We start from the raw sequence: 7,304 nt of genomic DNA on the forward strand, positions 1-7,304 counted from the left end.
GAAGATAGGATTGGATGCAATCTGGAGAGCAGCCTTGCTATCACAATAGACTTCCACAGGTCGCTTGATAGGCATTCCAAGTTCATCAAACAGTCCTAATAACCAGACTATTTCTACTGTCACAAATCCCAAATCTATGGGGTTTGAGACTGGCTTAGCACCACTCAATCCCAAATCAGAGATGAGTTGAAGGCATTATTTCCTCTGATTCAATAGAATCCCTTGTTTGGATCTCATGACTTCAATTCCCAGAAAGTATTTGAGATCACCAAGATCCTTCACCTTGAACTTTTGATGAAGGACATCTTTAGTCTCATTGATAAACTCCTCATTATTTCTAGTGATTAACAAGTCAACCACGTATATCAACACTGCTACAAAGTCATCTCCTTTCCTTTTAGTAAATAATGAATAGTCATATAGACTCTGAACATAACCTGCAGCTGTTAAGGCCTCATTAAGCTTAATGTTCCACTGTCATGAGGCTTGTTTAAGCCCATATAATAATTTCAATAGTCTGCTGATCTTTGTCTCCCCTTGTCTCCTGAAATCTTGAGAAAGTTCCATATACACTTCCTCATATAAATCCCCTTGAAAGAATGCATTATATATATCCATTTGTGATATATTCAGTCTTTAGAAGCAACAAGAGCAATTACAGATCTCACAGTTACCATCTTGGTAACTGGTGAAAAGGTTTTATTATAGTCCAGGCCTTCTCTTTGGCTATAGCCCTTGGCTACCAACCTAGCATTGAACCTTTCTACCTCACCACTTGATTTGTATTTTATTTTGTACACCCATTTTGAATCAATAGCCTTCATTCCTTTTGGAAGATCAACAACATCCTAAGTTCTGTTGTCCTCTAAAGCCTTGATTTTAGTTTCCATGGCTTCAATCCACCTTTTGTCCTTAGATGCTTCACTGAAGGTTTTTGGTTCTGTTAATGCTGAGATTTCAGCCAACAAACTTCTACATTAACTATTCAACCTGCTATAGGATAGATAGTTGGATAGGGGATATGAGGAACTTCTTTTTGTAGTGGTCACATAGTCCTGCAACCATATGGGTTCCTTTGTAGTTATTTTTGATTTTCTAACCTCAGTTAACTCTTGTTCAAGAGTTGCTGGAGGATTCACTTCATCTTCCTGCATTAAGTGTTGTTCTGGAACTGCACTGCTACTTGTTGGTGCATTGTTATAATCTGCATTTGCATCATCATCTGCATTTGCTGCTGGTGAGTTTTGCATATCACCATTTCCTTCATGTTCTGCAGTGCCAGTCCCTGCATTGTTGTCAACCTCAATAGACTCCTCTAAATCACTTCTTACAATTCCTTCTAACTGCAGATGCATATTGCCATAGAAATTCTGTAAAGGGTCAAATTGTTCCAGGCCTGATATGAGATCTACAATTGCTGTATGTCCTTCTGCATTATGAGTTGTGGAACAATGCTTGACAAATGGAAAGATATTCTCCTTGAAAATAAAATCTCTGCAAAGAAAGAAGCAATTAGTATTTAAATCCATTAGTCTGTAGCCTTTTTATGTTTCTGCATAGCCAAGGAATACAACTGCCTTTGCTCTTGGTAAAATTTTGTCTTCTTTAACCAAATTAGTGGCATAGCAAAGACATCCAAACACTCTAAGGTGAGACAATGAGTGTGGCTTGTTATGAAGGAGATCATATGGAGTTTTCACACTCAACAACTCAGTAGGCAGTCTGTTTATCACATACACATCTGTTTTGATACATTCACCCTAAACTTTGTTGGAACACTTGCTTGAAACTTCAATGCCCTAGCTGTATCTAGAATTTGCCTGTGTTTTCTCTCCAATACTCCATTCTGCTATGGAGTGTATACACAAATGCTTTGATGAACTATCCCATAGGCATCAAACAATTCATTCATGTGTTTATTAAAGAACTCTGAGCCATTATATGTTCTAACTACCTTAACGTTGGACTGAAATTGGGTGTGTAACATGGCAAGAAATTTCTTCAACACCACAACAACATCACTTTTCAATTGAAGTAAATGCACCCAAGTATACCTTGTATTATTATCCACAATAGTTAGGAAAAAATATTTTCTATCATACATGGGAAACCTATATGGTCCACAAATATCCATATGCAAAAGAGATAAATGATTCTCACTTCTACTCATACTTCTAGGAAATACTAGCCTACTTTGCTTGGCTAGTGGGCATACCTGACACTCATTATTCACTACTACATCTACAGATTTGTTATGAAATAGATCCAAGTTCTTCATAGTACTAACTGAAGCATGGCCTAGCCTTTTGTGCCATAAGACTTCACCTTCTTTATTACTCCGTGTGGTTGTAGTTGATGCAAATTTCCTTATCCCTTTGATGAATTTCTCTAAGTCTCCTTTCAATTTCTTCTTCAATATGTACATACCACCTCTTTCTCTACCAATCCCCCTCACCTTGCCATTGTAGAGATCCTGAAATAAACAGAAGTCGGAAAAGAAATTCACCGAACAACATAACTGCCTAGTTAGTTTGGACACTGAGATTAGATTGAACTTAAACTCAGGTACAAACAAAATATCTTCCAGCTTCAACTCATCACACATAACAATATCTCCAATATGTGTTATATTAGACTTCTCTCCTGTAGTCAAATGTACTTGATCACTGTCACATTTGTTTACTTTATTCTTAGTATTTAACATATCTAGCTCACCAGCTATGTGAGGCATAGCTCCATAATCAATTATCCATTCTTTACAAGTAAAGCTTGCCATTAAGGAGGTTGCAATACTTGCCATGGTAACCTGATGTTCTAGAGTCTCCTTGTTCAGCATGCTCAAAATCTGTCTATATTGATCCTCAGTGAAGTATGGTCCTACCTTTAATCCATCACAACTACTTCTTCCCTCATCATGATGTGCTGATTTGTCACTCTCCAAGCCACTAGTTGTCATGTTAGCTGCATATGATTTCTTGTTTTTGAAATCAGTTGGATAACCAACTAGTTTGTAGCAATTTTCCTTAGAGTGCCCAGGTTTGTTGCAGTAATCACATTTCACAAATGGCTTCTTTCCTTTGTACTGTCCCCTGTTATTCTGCACAGTCATCTGCCCTCTACCTGTTTGCATAGCAACTTGATCTCCTCTGTTTGGCAAGACTGGATGTGCACTAGAATTCTGACTCTCATCCTCTATAATCAATGCATAAGCTTGGTTCAATGTTGGCTCCACAGTCTTCATTAAGATCTGATGCCTTGCTTGATCATATGTCTCATTGAGACTACTTAAAAACTGCATTAGCCTTTGCTGCTGAAGGTGTTCAACATACTCCTTCGAATTAGGAATAAGCACCATTGCATCGTACTCAGCCCACAATTCCTTCAACCTAGTGAAATATGCAGAGACTGAATCTGTTCCCTGCAAAATAGTAGCAATTTTCCTATGCAACTGAAATATCCTCACACGATTCACTTTGTCGAATCTCTCTCTCAAATCCTCCCATACCAAATATGCATTAGATGCGTAGACAATGCCGCTAAGTAGATCCGGAGAGACAATGTTCATGATCCAGGAAAGCACGATTGCATTACATGTTTCCCAGTCCTCATGCAATTCAGTTTGGAACAAATACTTTTTGCACGTCCCAAGCACAAACCCTAGCTTCCTCTTAGCTTGCAAAATAATTCGCATTGAACGACTCCCCAGTCCTTAATTTTCTGAACCTGCGAGCTTTACAAGAATCATAATCGAACTAGGAGTGTCTGAGGGATGAACAAACAAAGGATGTGTGTGATCGATTTTTTCGGCCGCCATTGTTGATCGTTAGTCACAGCTTCGCGAGGAAGAACATGATGAAATTTCAGCCAAATTGAACAAAATTTGCGGAATTACAACTCTTCATTACTTTGATACCATGTGAGCTTGGTGAATCTGAGCTCAATTTCCAGATTCATCCAAGCACTTTGTGATTAGGTTTGAGAATGAAGGGATGAACTCGAGAGAGAAGGGAGAAATTGCAGGAGAGAAAAAATGAATTCTTCTTTGTAAATGAATGATTACAACTTTATATACAATTCAATTATGTACTAACTTAATAAATTACTTAACTACTGAGCTCACAACTATAACCGACTAACTAATAGCTCACAAATAGCTCACGTCCTTTGGCAGATTTTCATTCAACCGTTTGGGGACACCATTTCCTCTCTTACACTTCTCATCAAACAGTAAGTACACAAGAATTGCACATTACCCCTACATTAATCACATTTATAATTATTACTCTATTAATTAAAATACTTTTGAAATCTCTTAATAGAGATCATCATGTTATACAATATATAGTCACCGTCTCAAAACTAATACTACTATTTTTTCTCTTGCAGGAAATTACTACCCAAGAAAAACTTGAACTTGAAGAGTTAAAATAAAAAGTCAGGAAGATGTTGGTAGAAACTCGTGACATTAATAGTACCCAAAAACTTGTCCTGATTGACACAATCCAACGATTGAGAGTAGCATATCATTTTCATAATGAGATCGAAACATCTATTCAAAACATCTTTGATGCGTCCCAACTGCAGAATGACAATAATATTGATGACAACCTTTACGTTGTTGCTCTTTGCTTTCGACTTGTGAGACAACAAGGCCATTACATGTCTTCAAGTAACTTATTTCTGCCCTATCGCTTCACTATTTTCTTTTTCGTCGTTATTTCATTATTATATTTCATAATTTCACCCGTACATAGTAGCTTTCATTTTATTTTATTTTTTGGTTTAAGGGATGATTATATTAGCAACTAATGTAAAATAGGTACATCATCAGAGGGGTATATAGTATCCCCTAAGTTTTGTTCCATAGTGTTATTATTACATTCCAAAATGTTTCTTGAAAAAACAGTTCCTAGCCCGGCGCGGCTCTAAGGCTTTGGGCAGTGAGGCAATTGCCTTAGGCCCCCAAATTTATTTTAAATTTTTATTATTATTGTTACTATTATATATTATATAATTTATATAAATAATTAAAATAAAAAAAATATTACAGTATATTTTTTGTTACTTGATTGAGGTTATTTTATACAATAAATTTATAAATTATGATAATTTTTTTCCCTCATTAATTAGTATATTTGACAAGAGTGGGTTGCTCTAGTAGCGAGCATCCTCCACTTCCAACCAAGAGGTTGTGAGTTCGAGTCACCCCAAGAGCAAGTTGGGGAGTTCTTGGAAGGAGGGAGCCGAGGGTCTATCGGAAACAACTTCTCTACTCCAGGGTAGGGGTAAGGTCTGCGTACAAACTACCCTCCCAAGACCCTACTAGTGGAATTATACTGGGATTAAGGGCCTCCAAATATGATTTCGCCTTAGGATCCGAGATATGTTGAGCCGCCCCTGTTCCTAGCTAGGATGTCTGCCCAAAAAACTTTATTTGCAAACACCGGAGAAACTGCTGGCATGGTTGTTCTTCCAAAAAGTTAGTTTTTTGCTCCTTGCTTTGCCGGTAGATCAGCTACCCTGTTCTTCTCCCTGTAGCTGTCTTTCACCACTGCTCCTCTCAGTAATTATTACTCTTACTTTTTATAGCTTAACAATAAATAACTATTGAAGAATTTAAAATTTTCACAGATGCTTGAGAACGACTTTTGTTGTTCCTTGTTACCATTATTAAAGGTTAAACTTGATAGAGAAGTCCGCATTGTCCAATCATATAAATTTTCACCTGACCTAGTCTTTGGGCGCTAACTGTTGATATTTCTTTAACTAGGAAAACCATAACTTTATTTTCAATGATATACCATTCTAAAAAACTGGACATGGTAGGAATTGTTGATCTATTTACTTATAGGCAAACTCGTTCCGAGTGAAGTTTAGTATTTGTGTATATATATAACTAACTTGATATAACTATTTTTTTAAAATTTTTAACTAATCTAGTTTCTGTTAAAATATAAATATGATTTTAATCAGATGTGTTCGAGCAATTCACTAACCATGAGGGAGAATTCAAGGAAACCCCTACTATTGATGTCCAAGCATTATTAAATTTGTATGAAGCAGCACATCTGAGAGTGCACGGGGAAGATATTCTTGAAGAAGCTCTCAACTTTACCATCAATCATCTCGAGTCCATTGTCACAAAATTGAGCAATAACTCGCTTAAGGTTCAAGTTACTGAAGCCTTAAGCCACCCTATTCGCAAAACTGTACCAAGGGTGGTAGCAAGGAAATACATTTACATTTACGAGAACATTGAAGCGCATGATGATTTGCTTTTGAAATTTGCCAAATTGGATTTTAACATGTTGCAAAAGCTTCATCAAAGAGAGCTTAGCGAGCTTACGAGGTACACCATTGTTAGTGTTGTATCCATCCATCCATACATGCATACGTACATATATCTGCAGGGTAGGTGCTGTATATATCATGTCTCAAAGTTACAACAGAATACAATACAAGAATGGTGTACCAGACCATTCTTCAAAAAATGGGGAGCCTATTAACAAAAGGACTCCCAGAATATATTTATTTCGCTTAAATGAGATAAAATGTAACTTGTAATGCTCTTGTGATATTCTAGTTGGTGGAAAGATTTGGATCTTGCAAACAGATTGCCATATGTAAGAGACAAAATAGTGGAGAGTTACTTGTGGATGTTGGGAGTGTATTTTGAGCCTCGATATAGTCGTGCGAGAAAAACGCTAATAAAAGTATTCAAAATGATTTCCACCAATGATGATACATTTGATGCTTATGCAATCTATGACGAACTTGTGCTTTTCACCAATGCAATACAGAGGTAAAACTATATATATACTACTTCATTTATCTTTTGCATTCTCTTATTGATGAGAGGTGAAGAGTATTTCTACCCGGAACTATGAGCTGGATCCCCCTAAGCGAAAGGATTATACCTGGGTTAAGGCCATGAAAAATAGCCTGGGCGAAGAGTACTTCTACCCAGAACTATGAGCTGGATCTCCCTAGGCGAAAAGGATCTACCTGGGTTAAGCTTCGAAAAACAAGCCTAGGTAAAGAGTACTTCTACTCGGAACTATGAGCTGGATCCCCCTAGGCGAAAAGGTTCTACCCGGGTAAAGTTACGTAAAACAACCTGAGCGAAGAGTACTTCTACCCCGAACAATGAGTTGGATCCCCCTAGGTGAAAAAGTTCTACCTGTGTTAAGCTACGTAAAATAACCTCAGCGAAGAGTACTTCTACCCGAAACTATAAGCTGGATCACCCTAGGAGAAAAGGTTCTACCTGGGTTAAGCAACGTAAAACAACCTGAGCGAAGAGT

General features: G+C 37.3%; 1 pseudogene; it reads left to right on the plus strand.

The window, feature by feature from the left end:
• Positions 1-4,052: 4,052 nt before the first annotated feature.
• LOC104114722 (sesquiterpene synthase 9-like) lies at positions 4,053-6,806 on the plus strand (annotated as a pseudogene).
• The last annotated feature ends 498 nt before the right edge of the window (positions 6,807-7,304 follow it).

The sequence above is a fragment of the Nicotiana tomentosiformis genome, chromosome 6, assembly GCF_000390325.3.
Source record: "Nicotiana tomentosiformis chromosome 6, ASM39032v3, whole genome shotgun sequence".
Taxonomy (NCBI): Eukaryota; Viridiplantae; Streptophyta; class Magnoliopsida; order Solanales; family Solanaceae; genus Nicotiana; species Nicotiana tomentosiformis.